This window comes from Triturus cristatus, chromosome 11 (genome assembly GCF_964204655.1).
Source record: "Triturus cristatus chromosome 11, aTriCri1.1, whole genome shotgun sequence".
In the NCBI taxonomy this organism is placed as follows: Eukaryota; Metazoa; Chordata; class Amphibia; order Caudata; family Salamandridae; genus Triturus; species Triturus cristatus.
This window is the reverse complement of record NC_140594.1, coordinates 824,314,382-824,340,026: the sequence shown is the minus strand read 5'-3', so window position 1 is coordinate 824,340,026 and position 25,645 is coordinate 824,314,382. Positions and strand designations below refer to the sequence as shown.

General features: G+C 46.8%; 1 protein-coding gene across 1 annotated transcript in view; it reads left to right on the top strand.

The window, feature by feature from the left end:
* The window catches only part of HTRA4 (HtrA serine peptidase 4), a 438,816-nt gene that overhangs the window by 163,402 nt on the left and 249,769 nt on the right, over nucleotides 1-25,645 (top strand). The gene's annotated exons all lie outside the window — the stretch shown is intronic.

Sequence of the window (25,645 nt, the reverse complement as noted above, 5' to 3'; positions counted from 1 at the left end):
TTAAAAAGTGCTTTATGTGCTTGGTGTGCTAACATACTTGTGCAAATAGCAATTCTGTGCAAGCCGCCACAATACAAAGACCCCTCCCTTCTAAACTGCCTATCATATATAAACATATAATTCTGAACTTAATTTGAATAGCCTGTATCAGTCTTCACTTGTTTACCAACCCTAGACCTCTTTTTTAACTGTGCCTCATACTCCTTCCTTCCCAACCTTCCCTCACTGAATGCTCTGGTAGGAGCCCAACTCCCTCTCCTGCTACTCACCACCCTCCCCCTTAGATGCTTTGACACCTTACTAAGTGGTAAAATATCTTGTCTCTCCTTAGTTCCAACCCCTGTCCTATATCAAAAATCAAATCACCAAATTAGCCTGTAGATTTCAAAAACATGGCAGCTTCTTTCACTGCACTGAATTTTTCAAATGTGCCCTTAAACAATACTGTAAGTCTGGAAAGTTGGACAATTGATGCCTGAGCACTGACCGCTTGAAACCTAGGAATCCTGTTCTTGAATTTGTTTTGCCTTTGAGCCGTTTCTGCTGTCATATCTGAGAAAATTCAAAACACAAAATTATTTTGTGTTGTAAACGACTTCTCCTTAATAGCTCTTGGTGGTATCATTTCCTTAACTCTATAGTCCGAAAAATTTGCCAGCATGGTCCTAGCATATTTAACTTGACTGGGGCTGAAACTCCCTGGGCCCTGGACTCACGCATGATTGTCAACTCCTAATTAATTAATCTTTCAACCAAACAGACGCTTCCCACACTGTCCTCCTTATGTTCTGGGATTCCCGTTATCTACATATTGAAGTGTCTTGAGTGATTCTCCATTAGCTCTTTCCTATCTTTGAGCATCATTATCTCATTCTCCAGGTATTTATTGGCTTCTGCCAGTGATTGTACCTGATCCTCGCACTAAGATATCCGCTGCTCCATTTAATTGATTCTAGAATAGTGGTGCCCCAGCTGTGTACGCACATTATCCAGCTGTGTCTTTAACTCCTCAGCCATCTCTTTCTGAGTATCTTTAATTGTTTTACCTCTCTCAACACCTCCTCTAGCATTTTTAGCAGGCAGCTTGAAGCATCTGTGACTGCAGCTGGCATAGTTAGATCAATCTCCCTTCCCTGGTGAGCAGAGTTCTGCTGTTCTTCCTGAGCCACAGCGGGCTGTATTTCCTCTATTTATATCTCTTGGCCATCCCTCTTAGACAAGACCTCTTCGTCGAGGGCAGCCACCTCCTGATTTCTCCCTGCATCTTTAGCACCATTCTTAGCACCAACCTAATTAGCCTGAAACAGCGGGTAGGATTTACTTACACAACCTCATCCTTCTACACCACCAAAGGGGCAACTCATTACCTGATTATTTCCTGGATGATAATTATTCGCCACCTGCTTGATCTCTGCTCCGTTCTCTAAGCCTTACCCAGATTTCCCCAATTGTCTTAGCCATTTATGTGCTTGTAGTTCATCCACTGACACAGTTGTAGGTTGGATAGTCTCTATTCTCAGAAGGGACGCTGCCCCAAAAATGTCTCTGGGATTGTCATGACTTGCAGTAGATGAAGTTGAGACCATAGTCACCATATCAGCAGAGCCTCCCCTACTTTTCTCCACAGTGACGAAACCCACTATTGAGGCAGCTATTGAGGCAGATGCTGCTTCAATACTCTCCCGAGAAACTTTCTAAATGCTCATTGGATCACCAAGGGAGGCTTTTCTTCTATTGTTCGAGTGCTTTGATGTTTTAATGCTTTAGCTAACTTAGCTGGCAGTGTCACAAAGGGCTTCATTGCCGTTGGGATCTGGGGGGATACTGGTTGCATAACAGAGGTTCTCTTGTGTTCTTAGCAGGTGTACTAATTCTACCCAGGGGGAGGGAGGTGAACCACGTTGTACCTTCTGTATTACAGATTTTGAGTTAAATTTGTATTACAGTGCACTCCGTTTAGAGGTTGAGAAATTATAGATGTTGCCTCGGTTATACTAGCTCCGAGTCACCCTTCTTTTTAACCAGCACATTGCTTGAATTCAGTCCAACAAAGATGCCGGGTACACCCCTCGGCACCGAGTGTTGATTATTTATAAGTTAATTAATAATTAAATTAATAATTGATTAAAAAAAGAACATTCTCTACCTTGCTTCACATGTCACAGGCCCTTCATGAGGGAGATAACTCTGTGTTGTCGCTTGTATACCACTTACTATAAGTGATTCTTCATCACATGGAAAAGCTGACACATGTTTCTCCCTAAGAAGCATGATAGTCAAGGGCTTTCTCAGGGCTTAGTCCTTGCAAAATTGTATTTGCCCTGTAACTGGATTCAAAATGTCGGCTGAAGTAAAAGAGTTGTCTTGTGGCAGTCTCCCACGGCCTGAGGAAGGCGTCTCATCTTAATGTACACACTGCACCAATACGGTCCTCTAGTTAATTTCACAACTAGCATTGTTGATACTTTTTTAAGTCCAGAAGAAGAGTTGAATTCAAAGTTCAAATGTTGAAGATCTGTACTGGAAAATGACTAGCTCTTCCCTCTAAATCAATCTTGGCAATTATGACACAACCAACTGTTTCTGAGGAACCAATATGTCCTGTTGTACGACAGAAATATTTTGCTGGATCTGAACCCTATAGTTTCTTATGCTGAACTATGGGTCCAACCTGGACATTCATACTTTCAGAGCTTGTGAAAAATAAAGCAAAAGTATAGTGACTGTAACCACTGCTAACCTGTGCTGTTTTTGACCCCAAAGCATACAAGCAAGTTTTGAGCACACTGTCAAGGTCCCCTAACAATGCCAAGCCCTCAAAGTTCCAATACCTGATTACCTCACTTCAGTCTCATCTGCAATGACTAGCATTGACTATCAACAGCTACTCACTCCTACTGTACTCTATCACTACTCACTCATCTTTTTCATTTAAACCCTTTCTATGCTTTTCACTTATCCTCACTCGCACTGATTTAGCCTCACCACACCCTACAAATCTCTAACACTAAACAATGACCTTACTCCTGGTGAACAACCCTCTGGTCTCTGTGCATGGACCCTCTTTTCTCATGTACAGAACCTCCTTCTAAGACATTATGTCCTCATTTGGGTTCTTGTATTATCTTTGAGCTGACAACACCCGCACCTTCTCATGTCTGCAATGCACGCCATGCCCCCCACACACTGCTCTCCGTTACCGCTGCCGCTACTGCCGCTGCTGCCGCTACTACACACCGACCTCAACTCCAAAAGTGAATCCGTCTCCGCGGACACCACTCGCGGACACCACTTGCTAGGCTGCCTGCTCGTCCACTCCAACTCAGTTCAGCTCGTCCGCTCAAACTCAGCTCAGCTCAGCTTGTCACCAGACCTAACCCCTATTGGGCTGAATAAAAAGCTGATATCATTACAGAATTACACAAAGGCTCATTTTTTGAAGATAAATGTATCAAAAAGCTAAATTTTAATCATGAAATGCAACAGAAGTAGAAAATCAAGTAATTTTAAGTGGCAAATTGGTCTTGAAAAGCTGGAGTCTTGTTTTCACCTCTACTTCAGTCACTTGTGTTTAATTGTCTCACTACCTCATTGTCTCATTGCCTCACTGTCTCATCGTCTCCCTGCCTTCCTTTGCTAGGTGTTAGCATGGAGAGACAGGTTACACTACTCTAAAATGGAAGTCCTTTATTTCAGGCCTTACTAGCAACTATTTCTTTAACTGACTTGATTCACATTCCACCCCAGTCCTTATCATTTGTCTCATCCACTACAAATCTTGGTGTCCTGTTCAGCCATTCCATGAAATGGAATCCTGCACGAGCAGTACAGAAACCCCACCAAGTACTGAAGATATGCAAATCTACCCACACATCCCTTTCAGTACATCTTAAACACCCATCAACTAATGTACAAGTTCTCACTGAGATGGATTATATCTAACCTTAATCTTCTATTCTCGTGCAAGCTGCTTTGTGCCATTTTCATATGTTGTCCTTTCCCTACTAGACCCTCTCCACTGGAACTCCCTACCACTAGATGTTCATGCAAGGGCCTCCCTGCAAGAGTTAGGAAGAGGAACAAAGTGCCATCTACTGAAGCTATAGGATCCCAAATGATTACTCCTCCACCTGTCCATATATTGTAAATATGTACGTTGTACACATGTATGTCTCATTAAATATACATATGTACTATGAGGGGTGTCTGAATTTATCGATATCCATACAATATACTGGCTGGTTTTACCACATATACTCAGCATACATGTGCATCATAAGCCCGTCACCAAAAAAGAACACCCTTGAAAGGGAAATATCTATTTGTGAGTTACCTGCTTGTGTGTCATTGTAGACAACATCCATTTGTAGATTGTGTGCCGTATTGGCCACATTATTCATTGCTTGAAGGCAGACTCTTCATTCACATCTCATTGGCAGCCATATATGAATTTACAGTCCATTTATATCCACCATAATAATCAGCTATCTATATGTAAGAACCAGCATCTTATCAATGATGGCCTCTAAACACTTCAGAGAGGTCAAATTTTAGTGAGGAAAAACTGCATGTATTTGCGGCGATAGTAAATTAGAAGCCACAGCTTCTGGGGCATTTAGTACAGAAAACCAGTGTCCAAGTGAAAACTTGGCCTGACAACATATCACTCGAAAGTTCAACACAGTCTTCTCTCACCCCCAGACAGTGACTTATTGCAAACAGAGGTTACTAGAAACTAAACATTATGGCACAGATTTATTAAGGACTTGCGTTGTCCTTGCAGGACACAAGTCATCGCAAGGCAGCTTAAGTCCTTAAATGGGATTTACAAAGCCATGCAAGGGGCTATTTGTGCCGACTTGCATCACTTTGTAAATGTAACGCCCTGAACGTCTCAGGATCGTTTAACAGACACGATAATGAGAACGCAACCACTTGTGAAGGTTTAGTTATTTTAATGAAGGCAAAAACAATACAAGGAATAAACAAAGGTTATAGTCACTGGAATCCTCCAGGCTAAGTACGTTACCAGCCCACAGCACGGATGGTCCTAACCGTCCTCTGCATATACGCCGATCCCGGCGTATGCCAACAGAGGGCAGAAATGAAATGGCCGAAAACGCCAATCGGTAGGCTGTGAGGGGCACGAAGAGTATTGGGGAGAATCGAGGAGTCAGGGAAACACCCAGCCGGGGTCTCTACCTGAAGGGAGCAGCCGCTCAACCTCTTCCTCAGACTGCACCGGGACGCGGAGTCACCTCCTGGTGATGCGTCACCGATACCCCAATCACAAGCAAAGAAGACTGAACCGAGAGCAGCCGCTCGATCGATCCTGTGGACTTCCGAGTCTGTAACGCGGCAAACACCTCCTGGTGTGCGTTACAGCTGGCAGTCCCTGTATCTCTGGTCGGGCTGGGAGTTACGACTCCAACCAGCAAAAGCGCCACTGCGCTTTGACTCAGCCGAGTCAAAAAGCGAAGCTCAATGGTTATCCGGTAGAGCTTCCGGGTCCTTCACAGGTGACGATGGGGCAAGACACGGCCCAGGGAGTAACGACTCGACCTACCTCCGTTCTTGCCTTACTGGAGCACCACTCCGGAACACTGCTCTTCACTAAGCAGGTACGTCGGTGTAAACACAATATCCGACAGCGTTGGACCTCCCGGTTCCTCCCTTTATAGGGCGTGTTTTCCTTGAGTTATGTAACAGCTCTCCTGTTTACATAAGGGCGTGTTTTCCTTGAGTTATGTAACAGCTCTCCTGTTTACATAACCTCTCAACCGCTAAGCATCCTGGGAGATGTAGTCCGTTTTCGCTGGTTACCGTTTTCCTCCCCTCGCATGACAGGAATTCTTGACAGTACATCCTCCCTCTCAGCGGCTCCCCACGGGTCCAGCGCTGGCAGGAAAACGCCGATGGAACAAGGAGACCAAGCGCGGAGCATGAACCCCTTCAGCCGGTTCCCATGACTGCTCCTCCGGGCCACAGCCTTTCCATGCAACCAGGTACCACAGCTTCCCCCTGCGCCATTTGGACGCCCGTATGCCCGACACTTCATACTCCACCTCCGACTCCACGCATACCGGCCTAGGTGTCCCAGACGGCTTGGAGGGTGCTGGTTTGAGCAATGATACATGAAAGACAGGGTGTATCCGCAATGACTGGGGCAAGCACACCTTCACGTTCACGGGACCCATACACTTGGTAATTCGATAGGGGCCCATGTACTTGGGATGGAACACACTGTTCTTTCGAAACCTCATGTTTCTTGTGGATATCCAGACGTAGTCTCCAGTGCGGTACAGTGGCCCGGGCCTTCTCTTCCTGTCTGCCGCAGCCTTGTATCTTCTCTTGGCCTCTATTAGGACAGCCCTTGAGCGCATCAACGTGTCTTTTATGTGTGCCACCCTGTCCGCTGTGGCGGGAATCCTGTCCTCTCTGAACGGATGTAGAAATGGCAAGAACCTGGGATGTTGGCCATAGTTGCTATAGAACGGAGATGACTGTGTGGAGCTGTGAGTGGCGTTGTTATAGGCTATCTCTGCAACCCATAGCAAGTCGACCCATTCTTCCCTGCCCTGGTCCACAAAACATCGCAGATACTGTTTGAGCGTTTGGTTCAGGCGCTCGGTTTGGCCATCCGTTTGAGGGTGGTAGCTGGTGGACAGGGCGGTCTTAACATGCAGCGCAGTGCACCAAGTCTTCCAGAATTGCGCAGTAAACTGCGACCCCCGGTCCGACACGATCACCCCAGGTAATCCATGCAGTCGTACCACATTCTTTAGGAGTAGTGACGCCAGTTCCCCGGCCGTAGGGACTCTCTTGCAGGGGATGAAGTGCCCCATTTTCGTCAGGTAATCCACCACCACCAGTATTGCCGTCATCCCCTGGTCTACCGGTAGGCCCACCACGAAGTCCAGTGATATGCTATCCCATGGTCTATCCGGGGTCGGAAGTGGATGTAAGAGCCCTTGGGTTCGGCCATGGTCGGCCTTCATGGTAGCACACGTAGGACACTCCTGTCCCCACCTCCTGACATCCACTCTCATGGTTGGCCACCAGAAATGCCGTCCCATGCTAGCCACCGTTTTTTCAAAGCCCAAATGACCTGCGCATGGAGAGTCATGGCACCAGATGAATGCTTGTTTCCTTAGCCTAGGCGTGGGTATCAATAGGCACCTGCCCTTCAGGGGTATCCCGTCCTTCAGCTGGCATTCTCTGTGACTGAGGAGCCACCTCCGCCATGCGAATGACCTGATCCCTCTCTTTATTCCCCTCAGGAAAGTATCCGGTTGGATAACCCCCAATACCATCCTCGGGGAAATGATGGAATGCTCGGTCGCAGGCAATGGTTCCTTAACTGCAGATTGACGGGACAGGGCGTCCGCCTTCCGGTTTTCCGTCCCCGGCCGATATGTGATGCGGAAGTTGAACCCCGCAAAGAAGATCATCCACCGCAGCTGTCTGGGAGAAAGGTGTCTTGTGGCCGTCATAAACTGTAGGTTCCGATGGTCCGTGTACACCGATACCACATGTCTTGCCCCCATCAACCAATGCCTCCATTCGGTGAAGGCGTCCTTGATTGCGAGAAGCTCCTTCTCCGCAATATGGTAGTTGCGTTCGGCGTCGTTGAGTTTGCGGGACATGTACGCAACGGGATGAAGCACCCCTGTGTCGTGGTTGCGTTGGGACAAGATAGCCCCCAGCGCCACATCCGATGCGTCCGCTTCCACCACGTAGGGGAGATCCGGATCGGGGTGAGCCAACACCGGCGCCTTACCAAAGGCGCTTTTCAGGGCCTCAAAGGCTTTGTTCGCTTCAGGGGACCAGACAAACTCCTTGGACTTCCTCAGTAGCTGTGTGATTGGGGCCACCAATCCTGAAAATCCATCTATAAACCACCTGTAAAAGTTGGCGAAGCCAATGAAACTTTGGACGTCCTTCACGCTTTGGGGCACCGGCCATTCTTTCACCGCCTTGATCTTTCGTTCTGCCATCTCCTGTCCCTCTGGACTCAGCATCACTCCGAGGAATTCCACGGATGTGACGTGGAAGTCACACTTGCTGAGTTTACAAAACAGCATGTTTTCCCTCAGCTTTTGGAGCACAGCTTTGACGTGGTGTACGTGCTCCTCCACACTGGACGAATAGATGAGGATGTCGTCGATATATACGACCACGTAGATATCCAACTCCTCTCTGAATACCTCATTCAAAAAGTACTGAAAGGCTGCCGGGGCGTTGCACAGACCGAACGGCATGACGAGGTACTCAAAAAGGCCGAACCTGGTCTTAAAGGCGGTCTTCCACTCGTCTCCGTCCCTCATGCGCACCAGATGGTATGCCCCTTTCAAATCCAACTTGGTGTAGATACGAGCTTTCTTGACCTGTTCCAGAAGTACACTGATGAGAGGCAAGGGGTACCGATTCTTTACGGTTATCGCATTCAATGCCCTAAAGTCCACACAGGCTCTCAGCTCCCCATTAGCCTTCGGGATGAAGAAGAGTGGCGAGGCGGCCGGAGACTTGGACGGGCGGATGAATCCTAGCTTGAGGAGTTTATCCAGGTACCCCCGGAGATGCACGTTTTCAGGCTCCGTCAGGGCATACAGCCTGCCGCTGGGAACGCTGGCCCCTGGCACCAGGTCGATCTGGCAGTCAAACTGTCTATGTGGTGGTAGCACTTCCGCCTTCACCTCATCAAATACATCCTCAAAACTGTGATAAGCCTGGGGGAGAGCCACATCTTTTTCTGCCGCTGTAGCCACCGTCTGACTCCCGCTCTCATCTGCGTCAAGGGATTCCGTTCTTATTCCACAATGCAGGATGCAATACGGTGACGTCAGTTCGATGCGATGTGTTGGCCAATCCACAGAGGGGTTGTGTTTCTGTAGCCACGGCAATCCCAATATGACGCCATATTGGGGCGCTCGGATGATGTTAAAATCGATTTGTTCCAAATGGTTCCTCCCACATCTCATCGGAAGGACCCCCGTGTGCTGCCCGATGGGCCCCGTCACCAATCGCCTTCCGTCTACAGCATAGACGTCTTCGGGTACAGCTTTGGGAAGAAGCACTAGCCCTAGCCTGCATGCCTCGTTGTGGTCCATAAACATGCCAGTGTCCCCTGAATCCACCATGGCCACAACGGGTATCCACTGGTCATGCACTCCCACGTGCACCGTGAGAAACAGGTGTCGTTGTCCCTTAGTGACCGAGTTGGAAAGTGAAGGGATGGATGAGCGACTCCGAGATGCCCCTTCTTTGGTCTGGGAGTCCTCTAGTTTTCCGCCGGTACGTCCACCACGGCTGTTACCGACCGGTTGGCCCGATAACGTGACGTCTTCGGTTTGGCAGGGCATTCACGTACGTAGTGGCCTTTTTTGCCACAATATAGGCACAATCCTTGTTTACGGCGTGACTCTTTCTCCGTGGCTGTGAGGCTCGCTCATATTGCGCCGATGTCCATGGGTTCTCCCTTGGATGCGGTGGAAGTTTCAGGACTTCCCACTGTCACATAGGATGGAAGGGAGTTTCCTTTTCTCCCATGATCCCCCTTTCTTTCACTTAGCCTATGTTCCAGCCGTAATACCAGGTTGATAAGGCCCTCACATGTCTTGGGTTGTGGGTCAATATGAGCCACGGCGTCCTTGAGCTCATCGCACAGCCCGTGATGGAAGAGCGCCGTCTGTTTAGCAACAGGCCACTTGGTTTCCGCAACCAGCCTTCGGAACGCGTTGAGATACTGCACCAGGTCGTTGGATCCCTGTCTCAACTCAAGCATTTCACGGTCCGCCGTGTACGAGTCAGCCCTTCTGTCGAAGACTTTCAGGAATTCCTCGCGAAAAGCACCCCAATCACATAAGATGGGGTCGTCCCTGCTCACCAGAGGTACGGCCCATTGTGCCGCGTTTCCAGCCAAATAGGATATAAGGAAAGCCACACGAGCCTGACTCGTGGGGAACGCCCTTGGTTTGCACGATAAATGTAGCGCCACTTGTGTGAGGAATACCTGCACTGTGTTAGGATCCCCACTGTACCTCTCTGGTGTTGCCAAGGGGACGGCTACCGGCATTTCCACTACTACCGCAGGGGTCTGGTTCGTGAGGGAGGTGCTGGGCGTGAGCGGGTCCAATTGGATAGCATCCAGTCTGGCTTTTACATCGGCTGTTTCTTGCCTGGAGGCAGCCAATTCAAATTGCACGGTCGCTAAAGCAGCCAACACATCACCAAGTGTTGCCATGTCTGTTATCGACCGGGAGACAGTTAGTGTTATTACGGTCGGATATTTTGTAACGCCCTGAACGTCTCAGGATCGTTTAACAGACACGATAATGAGAACGCAACCACTTGTGAAGGTTTAGTTATTTTAATGAAGGCAAAAACAATACAAGGAATAAACAAAGGTTATAGTCACTGGAATCCTCCAGGCTAAGTACGTTACCAGCCCACAGCACGGATGGTCCTAACCGTCCTCTGCATATACGCCGATCCCGGCGTATGCCAACAGAGGGCAGAAATGAAATGGCCGACAACGCCAATCGGTAGGCTGTGAGGGGCACGAAGAGTGTTGGGGAGAATCGAGGAGTCAGGGAAACACCCAGCCGGGGTCTCTACCTGAAAGGAGCAGCCGCTCAACCTCTTCCTCAGACTGCACCGGGACGCGGAGTCACCTCCTGGTGATGCGTCACCGATACCCCAATCACAAGCAAAGAAGACTGAACCGAGAGCAGCCGCTCGATCGATCCTGTGGACTTCCGAGTCTGTAACGCGGCAAACACCTCCTGGTGTGCGTTACAGCTGGCAGTCCCTGTATCTCTGGTCGGGCTGGGAGTTACGACTCCAACCAGCAAAAGCGCCACTGCGCTTTGACTCAGCCGAGTCAAAAAGCGAAGCTCAATGGTTATCCGGTAGAGCTTCCGGGTCCTTCACAGGTGACGATGGGGCAAGACACGGCCCAGGGAGTAACGACTCGACCTACCTCCGTTCTTGCCTTACTGGAGCACCACTCCGGAACACTGCTCTTCACTAAGCAGGTACGTCGGTGTAAACACAATATCCGACAGCGTTGGACCTCCCGGTTCCTCCCTTTATAGGGCGTGTTTTCCTTGAGTTATGTAACAGCTCTCCTGTTTACATAAGGGCGTGTTTTCCTTGAGTTATGTAACAGCTCTCCTGTTTACATAACCTCTCAACCGCTAAGCATCCTGGGAGATGTAGTCCGTTTTCGCTGGTTACCGTTTTCCTCCCCTCGCATGACAGGAATTCTTGACAGTAAACAAATGTAATGAAACACAGCAGCTTGCGCTGCATTGCATTACATTGGATTGTGGAAGGCATTCCATGGATGAAGCATGGGTGTTTCCATGCTCCACCCATGGAATTTGACACAGTGCCAGATTTACTCACCAAAATGTGAGGCATAACAAGGATGAATCTGCTTATTTTTCTTTGTTACTTTCTCGTTCTATGTGTGATGCATTCTGCATTATATATAGAAAGAGAAAATGTCCTCTATGGATTGCTAGTGTGTAGAAAGGTGCACCTCACAGAACAAAAACAATCCTGTCCGTAACACAGGCCCCCTTGCAACACAGGTAGAGAGATTAGTAGTTATGTCCCTCTCCTGCTCTCTCCTGTTCACGTAATGAAGCGTAGTAACTTTGCTTGCTGCACTGCATTGCCTGAACATTTAGTAAATATGCCACCCATGTTTGGGCTCTACTGTGCATGGGCGTGAGAATCTGGGGCCTAGAGGAGGCTCAGCAGAGGACCTCAACTTGAACCATTGGCAAGAGCAGATCAGAAGCATGATCAGCCTAATATTAAGGAAGTATCAAGTAGAGGTTCAGCTGGTGGAGCTGAGGATCCAGGTGAATTCTTTATATACTGCTGTAATACCCATATGCTTGTCCTTGCAATACACTGCAGTCCTAAATGTTCCTTAGATTAACCATATTATGAGACACATGTTCACTCATGATAAATAAGTGTCACAAATAGGTCATGGAGAAAGAGAAATAGCAGCCCTCAATAAAAAGTTTTCTGAGGTACCAAATGCAATGTTTCATCCTGCTCTTAGGGATGTGGATATACAGGAAGAATCTACTGCCTGGATAGATAGCAATGAAGACAGAAGGGCATGCAAGACCTTTCATGTTCCCAAAATCTGAGATGTTCAACTGAAAGGTGATGCAGAATTAAGGGTACTAGGATTTAGCCCCACTGTCACATATCATTCTTGTAACCATATCTAGTTTCTTGCAAGTCCTGTACTGCTACTATCACATCACCAAACATCATACCCCTGCTGTACTTCCAGTTGTCACACAAAGGTGGACACATAACAGCCCTCAAGTCATGTAGCACCACCCATTGCAAGAATAATGGCGTGTCACGCCCCCAAATGGCTTTTATCACCTGTTTCTCAGATACCACAATGGCCACAGCTCCCACAGCTAGGATGCCCGCCCACTGTCATTAACAGCTCAACAACAACCACAGCCGCTGCTGCAACCACGTATGAAAAGTACTACAACACCTAGCTTGTCTGAATCTGACCCTGGGATTATTGCGCTTGCAACATGTGTCCACAATAGTAGTGAGCTCCACACGAACATCCACTGCTTCTGTGTCCCAACATGCCCCTGCTGTAACTGGAGCTAGCTCCTATGACAGTCACTGTTGCCTTCACCACACCTATTGAGGAACCCCCCCCTTCCACCCCCAAAGTGCATAACCTTATGCAAGAAGAGGAAGATGATGTGCTGCCAGATGCATGGGGAGACAGATCAGAGTGAAGCACACATGCAGAGGAAGAGGTTTAGCCACTTCTAGTAGCAACACACACAACTGAAGCCCTTAGCAGCAAAACTGTGGCACAGACCTTCAAACACAATTACCTTATGAACTTTGCAGGCTGGCCATGTGCAGCTGTTTACTAACTCTAACGGCTACGGGGGCTCTCTGTAGGTGGGAGATAGACTCCTGTGACTGTCTGACCACATTGGCAACTTGGTCTTGGCTGAGCAATGTAAGTTCAGTTCTCTCATCTGTCATTATTCATCTTATCCAGGTGCACAGTGGCTTGCGTTCTGCCCAAAAGGAACATTGGGTGGACTTGGCAAAGCAGAGGGCACATTAATGGGGGATATGGCACATAACACTCACTGTGCATGAATTTACAATACCTGTTTAATAGATGGACATCAGGCCATGTTAAGAGCTCTGGAGTCAAAAACCTTCACCATGCTAAATAGACAGATAGACCAGTTACCCAGCACTGAGATGCATGCCCCCGCCAGTAGAGGCATGATTTGTGCCTCATCTTTCACTTCTCATATAACTGATCTCAACTGGTGTCCCTTATCAGATGCTAAGAGGTCAGCACAGCTCCCAGCCCCAGGTCCTACCCAGGACAAAAAGAGAACACCATAGGCTCTCTGATCAATTATGTAGAAATTTTACGTTGATAGAAGAGAGACTGTGACAATACACAAAAAGAACGAGGTATGAGGCAGAAGTGACTGCACCTATCATTCAGTGGGGTCAAAATCTTACTTCTTTTTGGCTGCCAAGGATCTGAGGTTCAATACCCCTAAACCACCTAGGATCCTACAAATCATAATCAAAACACTGTGATCCTGCACACCACATAGTCAATCCAAGATACAATAATGCACAACGTAATATGTCAATCCATTCAGCAGGTCTGGTTTCAAGTTTTCTTTATTAAATTCTTTAAAATCAGCGAAGCCAACGCATTTCGTCCCAAAGGACTTCTTCAGGGCAGAGTTGGGAAAAAAAGGAGCTTAGTCTTGTTCTTCTTCAGAACGAAGGTCTGTGGCCAATGCTCCAGCTTTATCAACCAAATTTGCATGTAGCTAAATTGTTTTCGTGGGTTAATCTGATGCTCTCGGTGTAGTTTTACCCTGTCCGGGTTTAAGAATAGTTCTATAGTGGTCTCCACACAGCCAAATTAGTCCATGAGGCTGGAGGTGCCCCCTTGCAAGTCGACATTATCGACTGTGGCACTGCAGTTGATATTCCTGCATACAATACAGTGCCATTTCCTGAGCGTGGCTGCCTCCTCCTCTGCCTGGCCGCTCTCCTTCCTGCTCCTCGCAGAAGAGAGACTGTAATAGCACACTTGTGGGCAATGGTTGGGGTTTTACTGGGGCATGTGGGGTAATATTTTTGCCAGGAATTAGATATTGTTGAAGATTGGGTTGGGGGTTAATGTTGTAGGTGGGAAGGATTTAGGGTTTCTAGAGTATGGAGAAACATGGGGAATGTTTAGGAAGTGTGATGGACAATGGGTGTTAGTTAGGTGAATTTGCCAGGCATGAATTTAAGGGCCTTCAATAAGTGGTATAGATAAGGACTTTGACTGTGCATTACTGAAATAAAAATCACTCTTCACTGGCATTACGTGGAAGTGCTATTTAATATGACTTTCTCAGGTGCAGCTACATGATCTAATAACAAGTGTTAACAAAGCAGTCTCTAATTTAAGTAGCATAAGCATCATGCCGCTGATGTCTTTCAGCAGGATGAGCCTGTGGCTCTTTCTCATTAGCATGCCATTTTTCCTCTGTATCAAATCATCACAAGCGTAGATCAGCGCATCTCCAGATAGATGAAGACAACTGTTCAGGAAAGTGACACAAATCACATTCCTTAATTGCACTCCTGGGCTGGAACTGACTACCTGGCAATATTATCTCAATCAATCAATCAATCAATATGAACTTTATTCGGATAAAAACAACATATCCATAAAAGTACAGCATAAAATAATATACAAAAATTACTAAAAATGCCAGAATATACACAAATTTTAAAAAGGTCCATTAATCAGGGTGCATAGAGTTACGTATACGCATCACTGTTTTCAAAAATGATCCAACTCTTAAACATAGTTCATCATCAGTAATAGCTAGTACCTTTTCGTAAGCCACTTTATAATCCGTTATGTGGCGGGACTTAAAATATGGGATCAGGAATTTTTTAGTGGGGGCTGAGTAGTAACTACAAAAAAACAGGAAATGGAGCATTGACTGCTTATGGGTATTATTACATGGACACGGTAATGAGTTTAGGTTATGTGTGAAACCAATGGGGAATGACAGCAAATATTTCATGGTGTCTGTCCTTAACCTAAAGAACAGGCCCCTTTCCCAACAACTGATTGGTTTAAGGAGGTATATAGGCATAGCAGGGGATACTTCTATCTGCATGTATCTTGCAACTGAGGTTTTGTTACACTCAGTTGATGCTCGTGCTACTTTATAGGAGTCATACAGAGTCTTTTCCACTATTTTAATGTTAACAGAATTGTATTCAAGTGGAGATGAAAAGAGATGTTCCATATTTAGACTACATAGACTTTTGCAGACCCCTGCTAACCACGGTATGTCCATCCCTTTATCACATTTTAGGCAGTCAGTGATTATTTCCCTAGTCAGCTGCGCAGCCGGGTTCTTCCAGATTCTTAACCAAAATAAAATAGGGCGGGCCTTGATAAAGTCCTCCACATATGGTAAATTAAGTTCTCTGTGAACGGCATATGTTGAGGAAGAGAAAGGTGCGCCTAGAATCTTACGGCAGAATCTATTCTCTTCACGTTGTATGGGTAGACTAACCGTATTCCCCCATACCTCCGCCCCATATGTTACTGTTGGTATGCATTGCAGTCTATACATTTTGATAATGGAAGATACAACCTCTATATTCTTTGGCTTAGGTAGCCTGAGTATGGTGTTAATAGAATTAATAAACTTTCGATTGCAATACGCTATGTGATCATTCCATAGACCATTTGATGCAAAAGTCAGACCAAGATATGGAAAGGTACGAGTACTCAATAATTGATTAGAGTTTATTGCTATTGTAAGGTTGGAATATTTCTTAGACCCACACGACATTAAAAAGGATTTTTTAAAATTGGTGCACAGATCCAAAGATGCCATAAACTTTACAAAGTCTTGGACCAGGCTGCGTAGGGCTTTAGGAGTCCGCCCCATCAGGACTGCATCGTCAGCATATAACAATGCAGGAATTTTGTTACCACCAATTGTTGGGACGTCTTTTGTTGAGATTGTCAATGATTTAGTTAAGCCATTAATGTATAAAATAAATAGGAGAGGGGCCAGTACACAGCCTTGTCTAACCCCTCTACCTACTTCAATAGCTTTGGAGATCTCCCCAGCCATACTGATACGCACCCTGGCTTTTAGGTCTCTGTGCAGGTAAGCTAAAAAAGAAACTAAAGATTCATCCAGCCCGAGATCCGACAAAATTTGCCACAATCGCGATCTGTTTACAAAATCAAAGGCCGAGGTAAGGTCCATAAATGCCAGATACATAGGGACTTTTTTGGCTACATTGTATTTACCAATGATTAAATTAAGGTTAAGGCACTGTTCCACAGTGCCAACCTTACTCCTGAATCCCAGCTGGCATGGGTGGAGTACTTTAGAATCCTCAGCCCATAAACTGATCTTGTTAAACAGCACCCTTCCCAAAATTTTAAGGGTGTTGTCAATCAGCGATATTGGCCTGTAGCAGCTCGGATTTGAACGGTCGCCCTTCTTAAAAATTGGGACAATAGTGCTACAGGACCAAGTTTCGGGGATGGATGAATTGGTCAAATTGTTAAAAACATTGGTAAGTAATGGCGCCCAAAATTCAGGGTGGCTCTTAATGAGGTCGATAGGAAGACCGTCTGGGCCGGGGGCTTTTCCTCCCAGACTTTGGCTAATTGCTTCTTCGACTTCAGAGAGGTCAATCAAAATGTTAGCAGTGTATGTGAGCACCCTGGGTTCCCAAACAATGGGGGCGGCATAGATTTTACTAAAGTGAGCCTCCCAGGCCTCACTGGAAATGTTGCAGCTAATTGGTGTGGATGCGTTTCCCACATGTTTCATATCTTTGACAGTTTTCCAGAAGTTTTTACCATTTTTTAACTCATTTGCACGCACAAGTTGAGTCCAATGATCGTTAGTGATCTCCTCCTTCCTGCGTGTAGTAGCCTTCTTGTAATTATTTCTCAGTATTGACACAAGAAGACTATCTCTAGGTTTAGTTTGGAGAGCCTTTCTTAACGCTCTGTTAGCCGCAGAACACTCTGCATCAAACCACCTAGGATCTAGATTTATATCCTTAAATGGCTTAGACAATATTTTTCTAATACCGTGGCAGAGCTCAGAAAACGCATGGACTACCTCAGTATTATTTTCGCTATATGTCAGGCATACATTAATTAAATTATGGTGCGATTTAACCATTGTTTGGAATAGTGTATTATTATCGATGCCACGCCACACAAGTCGGAGGTTATCAGTTGATATCGTTATGTCCCTTGCTCCATGCGTATATTTATACATTGGACGGCGTGTAAAACTTAAAATGGTACTAATGGGATTATGATCACCATGTATTGTCAGAATTACTTCTGCCTTTAGCACGTGATTTGCGAGGGGTGCTGATACAAAGATATAGTCGATGGTGGATGTTGAACCCCGACTTCTGTAGGTTGGTACAGTACATCCATCAATAGTTGCTATTTCCATAATATCTGAAAAGTTCTGCGAGGTTAGGTGATTCATTAACTGCTCACCTCTCTTACATAGCGTGCTTATAGTGTTAGGCCAATTGTCAGAGTTAGTAGTTCTAGGGAGCCTGACATTAAAGTCTCCACCTAGACATATGCCTTTATTTAGAGCGCCATATTCTCTTTCTAACTTTAAGATAAAATCAAACAACTTAAAAAAGTTCATATTGGGAACATTTTTAAAATCATTGTTATAAAAATTGATTATATATTGAGAGGCCCCCCGGGTGTAAAGGGATACTTGGAATGTATCACTGTTTGTGGGCACAACCCTAGTGCGACCACCTGCCTTGATGTTTATCCAAGTGGAGAGGCCACCAACAGGCCTTCCTGCGATAGGAATGGGGGATAGAGTGTTAAAACACTCAAAACCCTCCTTAGACAGCTCCTGGGTTGCCCAGGTCTCTTGAAACATTACAATATCCTGACCACTTATTAGCTCCCTCCAATCTCGTTGATTTAACTTGGATGCCAAACCGGCGACATTCCAACTCAGAATCTTGAGTGTCGAGTCAGCTACCGTTATGACCGGGACATCCTGTAAACTAGCCTGAGTATATGTATCAGTCGATGCTGATGATGATGCATCGCTTAACACTTCCCTTGTTGACAGGGATGGCAGTCAATCTTGACATTCCAGACCTGACAACGGTGTGAATCTATTATTAATTGGGATGGTGTTATGCGGGTTGGGAGCGAATGCTTCAAAAGTCGGTTTATAAAAATAGCCTAAGGGTAATGCCCATATACCAGTGCTGTAACTGGCCTCTTCTCTCTGTGGCGATAGGATAGCTTTTGCCACTGATTGTCTGCGGAAATTAATAATTATGCAATCCCCTTTAACAGATTTGGGGGATGTTCCAAGCCATCCTACCCGTCGGACCATGATAATGTTATCAATTAAAGATGGCCTAAACCGCTTGTGCTTAGATAACCAATCAACGCATTTACAGCGTAGTTGCTCCCAAGATTCTTTCTGATCCTGTCTTAGAAAAGGGACGCCAGCCAGAACCACAACGTATGGACAGGCCTCCGGGAGTAAGTCAAGTAACTCTTTATTTCCCTCAATGGGGATGCTAGGATTTAAATCAGTACCTGCATTATACTGACTATTGTGTTGCGTATTAACTAGACCATCACCACGATGTAGGGGAATTGAAGCATTAATAGGAATTTGCGAGTTATTTGGTGGATTGGCGATGTTGGTCCCAATTATACTTTTCAGGGGGATTGTGCCCTCTGTAATTCCCGTAATTCCCTTTTTGTCTAGACAGGAACGAATTGTATTGCATGTCATGCAATCACTAATTCTCAAATTTGTAGTAGGGGGTACAAAAGTATTTTGGCATTCTGTAGGGATATTAGCAGTGGATTCATTTTGGGCCGAGTTACTAGTATTTGCCAAAATAGGTGACTTATCTACAACAAGGGGAGCAATATCCGTTGGTTGAACAATTAACCGTGGATTAGGAGCAGACTGAGCAACTGAAGTACATTCTTTCACTGCAGCTAGGAGGTTATCAAACAAGGGTTTAACACAATCAGTGATCAAACCAACCAAAATGTTAATGTCAATAGCCCTAGTATGGTTTCCATTGTCCATGATGATTGGGAGCAAAAAATCAGTCTCAGTCTGAGTTCCAGTTGAGTGAGAGCAGGATTTGGGCAATGCGGTATGCATGGTTGGTGGGTCATGCATTAGAGCCTCCACAGATGTTTGATTTGCGGATGAACGAATCCACGAGTTTAAAGTTGTGCGAGTGGAACATGGGCGTAATGGTTGTTTTCTTTTTACACAAGTGGGCTTCCCGGCTTTCCTTTTACGTTTTGCCCCTAAAGGTGGGACATTAGATGATACGTGATTTAGTTCTGGCGAGTCCACTGTAGTAATTTCGCATGCCTCTTCGCAAGCCACAGTAGGAACAGGAACGTTAGTATTACTTGTGGTGATATCAATAGTGTCAATAGGCAAACCTGAGGATAGAATTGATTTCCCTAAGCCAAGGGACAGGCGCCTCTCAGTAAGTTCGATCTCATTGCTTACGATACTAACAGCTCTTTCCAGCATGTTCTCAATGCTTGTAGTGGCAGATTTCATAACAGGTGGGATGGTTCGCTTCCCCATTTGTAGAACTAATCAAACTCTCACAATTAAGCAGCTGCACATGTGTGGTATATTAGAGTCAGTGTATATCGCTCACCTGGTTGTAGACATGAAGATGACTGGAATGAAAGAGGGGTGGCCCAGCCCAGTCTCCTCCGGTCGATGACGGGCAAGGACGGGCCCGCCCTTGGCCCGGGCTTCGCCTGGGCGCCGCCCGCGCGCGTCCCGCGCTGCGGTGAGTGTGCGTGACTTTTATGGTCCCACGGGTGCCGCCTGATGACCACAAAGGCAGGCGCCCACAGAGACCACTAGAATGCTGGGAGTTTGAGTCCACTTCGGCCGTTCCCCTCACGGCGGTCAGCGATCACGGGCCAAATCCCTGGTTCAACCCCTTGCGGCCGTTCTCCTCACGGCGGATGGCTGGGTGAGTAATATGGATCGAAAAGTCAGCAAAGCGCGTCCCGCGCTGCGGTGAGTGTGCGTGACTTTTATGGTCCCACGGGTGCCGCCTGATGACCACAAAGGCAGGCGCCCACAGAGACCACTAGAATGCTGGGAGTTTGAGTCCACTTCGGCCGTTCCCCTCACGGCGGTCAGCGATCACGGGCCAAATCCCTGGTTCAACCCCTTGCGGCCGTTCTCCTCACGGCGGATGGCTGGGTGAGTAATATGGATCGAAAAGTCAGCAAAGCGCGTCCCGCGCTGCGGTGAGTGTGCGTGACTTTTATGGTCCCACGGGTGCCGCCTGATGACCACAAAGGCAGGCGCCCACAGAGACCACTAGAATGCTGGGAGTTTGAGTCCACTTCGGCCGTTCCCCTCACGGCGGTCAGCGATCACGGGCCAAATCCCTGGTTCAACCCCTTGCGGCCGTTCTCCTCACGGCGGATGGCTGGGTGAGTAATATGGATCGAAAAGTCAGCAAAGCGCGTCCCGCGCTGCGGTGAGTGTGCGTGACTTTTATGGTCCCACGGGTGCCGCCTGATGACCACAAAGGCAGGCGCCCACAGAGACCACTAGAATGCTGGGAGTTTGAGTCCACTTCGGCCGTTCCCCTCACGGCGGTCAGCGATCACGGGCAAAATCCCTGGTTCAACCCCTTGCGGCCGTTCTCCTCACGGCGGATGGCTGGGTGAGTAATATGGATCGAAAAGTCAGCAAAGCGCGTCCCTGACACTCGCAAACAATTCCACTGGAACACCAATTGATAAAACAAAAGTGATCAGCTAGTTTGGCAAACTACAGCTGTACAACATGGGATGTTTGCTTAATGAAGGTGAATTGATGTCATTGCAAAACTTCAGAGACAGCGCTAATATTACCCCACTAGATATATTTCGTTATTACGGGCTCAAACATGTCTTGTTGACATTACATCAGACATTCCCGACTGAGTGGTACTCTAATCCATAAATATTTCGACTTCCTCTTCCACACGATTGGGCTCACGCATGTCCCAACTATGCGATAGGAACACTGATGATGCAGCGGGAAGAGACCCAAGGTAAAAGAAAAGGGGATATAGGTACCATGATTTCATAAAGCTAGGGGACCTTCCGTTGCTCACAAACCAAGATGATATCACTCAATGGCAGACATAGATTACTACAGTATAAATTCCTCTATAGAAGATATTACACGTGATAAGGTCTAAAGGATATGGGTTTGTAGGTGGAAACGAAACGTAAAAGATGTAACTTCCCAAGAGCAGATTTTCTACTTTTGGCATGGCAATGTCTAAGTATAAAAGGGTACTGGACTGCAGTAGGACTAGAAATTTAAAAAATGATTGACAAAAAACTTGAGCTAGCAACTGTAGTAGCATTGCTGGGATATGTTGGTGACGTTAGTGTTGCGTCGCCCTTGCACCCCTTTGTGTGGTGCAAGGGCGACGCAACAGTGGGATAAATCTGGTCCCCCATCTTGGTTGATATGGCACTGTTCTGCTCTCTCCCTTTCCTGTAACTGTAACTCAATCCAGCAACTTAACTTCCAGCACTGCACAGCATTGTGTGATTTTTCTGTAAATCTAGGCGTAAGTATCCTAGCAGTAATGTGACTTTACTGGTGCCCTGAGCCCCCCCCCCCCCCACCCCTCCCCCCCCACCCCTGTCGTGTGCCGTAGCCCGGGCTGCAGCATGGGTGCTTGTCACTGGGAGCAAAACATTTTCTTTTCTAAGACATGTTCATCTTCTCCTGCTGCTGGGAAGTGTCCTCAAAGGAGAGGGTGGTGATCACTGGTTATTCACAATACCCTAGGGCACAGACCTCATGGTGGGGACTCTCACTGTGCTGGGCAACGCCTTTTGAGCATTCCCCATTGTTTAAAGGAGAGGCGATGTTTGCCCATTAGCACTGGGATATGAGAGCACCTGTGCATTTGTAAGGCAAACTCGGCCCTCTCCTAACCTCGAGCATGCTCTCATACCTGCCAACTTTTTACAGCTTGAAAAGTGGGACAATTCGGGAAAAGAACCAGGGAATGCATTTTCCCCCATTACCAAACATTGAAACTGAGGCAACTTTAGGCGGAAGACAGGTAAAATAAAGGCATTTTTGACTTTACAAATCGAGACTTTTGCGCCTGAATCAGGGCTGTTGTATGTATGAAACCTAAGTGCTTCCAAGTAAAAAAAGGCTCAAAATAACAAATTATATTGTATGTAATTGCATTTATACAGTGTTTGCTGCCCATGATGAGGGTTAGGAAGCAGTATATGAATACAACAAATGGGAAAAAGAGTTTGGTTTTGTTTTTTTAATGGATTTACAATAATTTATTGTCCATCGGGCAATCCAGAGTAATTGCCTAACAGCATCATGTATTCTTAAGGGGGGATGAGAGCGCTTGTGGCTTATTTTTTAGTCAGTACTTGGAGTTTTTAAAAGCTACGAATGTACAAAGTGATTGATGGTGGGTGACACCGGCACTTATTATTGGACCAGGGACTTTTAAAAGATCATCCCACTGGCAGCCTCTGAGTAAAATGTCCCTGGCTGTCTGTTCTATACCAGAAAGAAGGTCAGCTAAGGCCCAGGCACTGATGTTGCCAGTCATGTCACACAGTTAATTTAACAGTCACACAATTTCTCTAAGATTCTGTGTACACAAGCAGCGGCGCAGAACAACCTGTCCTGGTGTTCCTCTATATCATGATTGCTCTGTGCCTCTGTTTGGGTAGGACCAGACATGTGCACCAAAGTAGGGACAGTGCCTGATTTGAGGTGGTTGCAGGTGGGGCACACCAGTGCCCAATATTGGGGACCGACGGTCATTTTTACTCATCACACTTTGACCCAGAACAAGAGAGAAAAAAACACTAAATGGTGAAAGGAGGAGGAAGATAACAGAAAAAACTGTGACAAAGAAAGAAAGCAAGGATAAAAGTGCAGAAAGAGTGAGATAATGTGTTAGAAAGTGCCTGATAGAATCAAGACTATGCTGCCTTGGTATTTACTATGCTGACATTTAATAGCACTGCACACAGACTTCTGTGCAAAACCTTGGGCCCGGTGCTTATTTCTTTACAAATTAAGCACCAAGCAGGGACACACATGAGGTGCACTATTCCACTGTTCCTTGTTGAGGACTGCTGGGCGCTGACATTTCACATTCCATCTCACAGAATCCAGTGTCTGACTTTTGATCAGGGTATTTGGTAGCCGAACATATAATAGATTCACAAAGTGGGTCAGCATGGAACTGTGCATGGAGAGCACCGGGCACTATGCCCACCAAAAACGTTCTTTAGCAAAGCATGGTGTGCCTCAGGCATCTTGGTATTTGTGTGGTTTACCTCTTGGTCCTCCTTAACATCTCTGCAAGTAGCATCTGGTGGTTGGAAAACATAGAGAAAAAAGATGTACAGCTCTGTATCAAAAACACATACACATTTCAAAGGCTCAGAAGAAATGCATCCTGGCTGCACAACCTCCGGGCCTTGCTGTCCTTCCAGCTACCCACTTTTGCAGTCACCTGGTACCTGCCGTCTACTATCCTCTGCCAAGCTCAAACTGGCAAGTGTAGTCCTGTGGGCGAACACATCTGCTACTGAAACGCAGTCGAGATGCCTCCCCCTTTTCCGTGTCCACCTGAAGAGTGTTTTTAAAGCTTGAGCTTGGTGCCATATACAAGAGTTCCATTTTACAAAGGTGAGGGACCCACTGAGGTTGAGCATGGCTGACATCTGGATTAATACCCTAAACCAACCCAATGCCCCACCACAGCATCAAAGCAATGACGTAGTATGGGACCATGCATCACTGAAAAGCATACCACAGTCACAGCATGACATTGGCAACATCCATAACGCAAAGAATAGACACTGGGCACGTGACAGCAGAAGGAAAAGCAGTCCAAGGTGTTGTCAAACACATTAGGTACAAAAAGGACAGCAATTGTGAAACCATCCCTGCAGAACAGGTAGATGTCAAGCAGCAGTAGAAATGTGTGCCTCTCACAGAACAGGTACAGATGAGGAAGAAGCAGTGACAAAGTTCCACTTCCTTAAAGAACAGGCGCAACTGAAGTGACAACAGTGCAAGCTTCCCTGTATTAAAGAATGTGTATTCCCTAGCAGCAGCAATGTACACTTCATGGCATATTGGGACCCTACAGTGCAAGTTTTCTTTCCTCACTAAACTGGTACTCCTTGACAACAATAAACATGCTTTCCTTGCTAACAGTAGTTAGCAGCAGAGAAAAGCTGAGTGACTGCAAACCGGAGAAACAGAAAGAATTGTTGCGGCATTCAGTTTCCGGTTCCGGGTTGTGACGAGAGACGGAGACGGAGAGACGGTGACGCTGAGCCGTTGCGCTGTGCCGCTGGAGGCTGGAGGCTGTAAGACGGGAGAACCTCAGTGTATGCGAGGCTGTGAGAGTCGGGAGCTGGGGGGGGCCTTTAGGGCCATGACCGGCGTGTCTGACGGGCTGAGATCGGCATCGGCTTCAGCACTGGTATCGGCACTTGTGGCAGTTGAGGCGGCTGAGGCGGCGGTGGGGCAGTGAGGCTTGTGCTTTCCTAATTATTGCCCGCCCGGATATTTTTGATCAGCTAACACCCGCCTAACACTCGCCTGTCCAGTCATTTCATTCCCGTTTGTTCTCCCACACTGTTCTCCTCTCCCGCAGCCCCACCCTCTATGGAGTAAGAGTCGCGGTTACACTACTGGTGTTTTTAATTTGCCACCATCTGGAACTTTTGTGTTGTGCTGCAGAAAATTCTTGGAGAGCGAGAAAGTTTTGTTTACAATAATGAGCACTGCCATTTGCAAATGCAATACAGCTGGATTAATCTGTTGGCATTGATATCTGTGCACTGAAAAGAGGATAATCTTTGATACTGAATAAATACTGGTGCTGCATTACCAGACTCTAATAGAGCCTTGAAGAGCCTTGAAGAGACAGGGCCACTTCGGACACGTGTTTTCGGTACAGCTGACAGCGCAGCAACCACAGAGCTGAGAGACCTGCTGAGACCTGCTGAGACCTGCTGATTACACAGATTCAATATTTGAGAAGCGACAGAGCTTGAGGAGTCCTGAGGAGTGCTGACGCCAGTCTTGTGATTATTAAATATCATTGAAAACGAGCGCACTGAGTACTGGAGACAAGCGACTTCCTGCGCCCCTAGAGCCTTGTGCTGGCAGTTTGTAATTAAATCTCCTGCCCGAGATCGTGAGACTGCGAGACTGCGAGCTGTGCGTTGGAGCGTGGAAACTCGGCGCTTGGTGCTCGGTGTTGCACGAGCGGCGCATTGGCGCATCGGAGCGCTAGCGCATTGGAGCTATACTTTTCTGGCTGTGCTGGCCTGCCTGGCTAAGGGACTTGTAATATAAGAACTAAGATATGCCCTCAAAAAAATTACGCTCTGGCAGATTGGTGTACACAAGAGCTTGCAAAAAAACTAGAGCTGATCCTCTAAGGA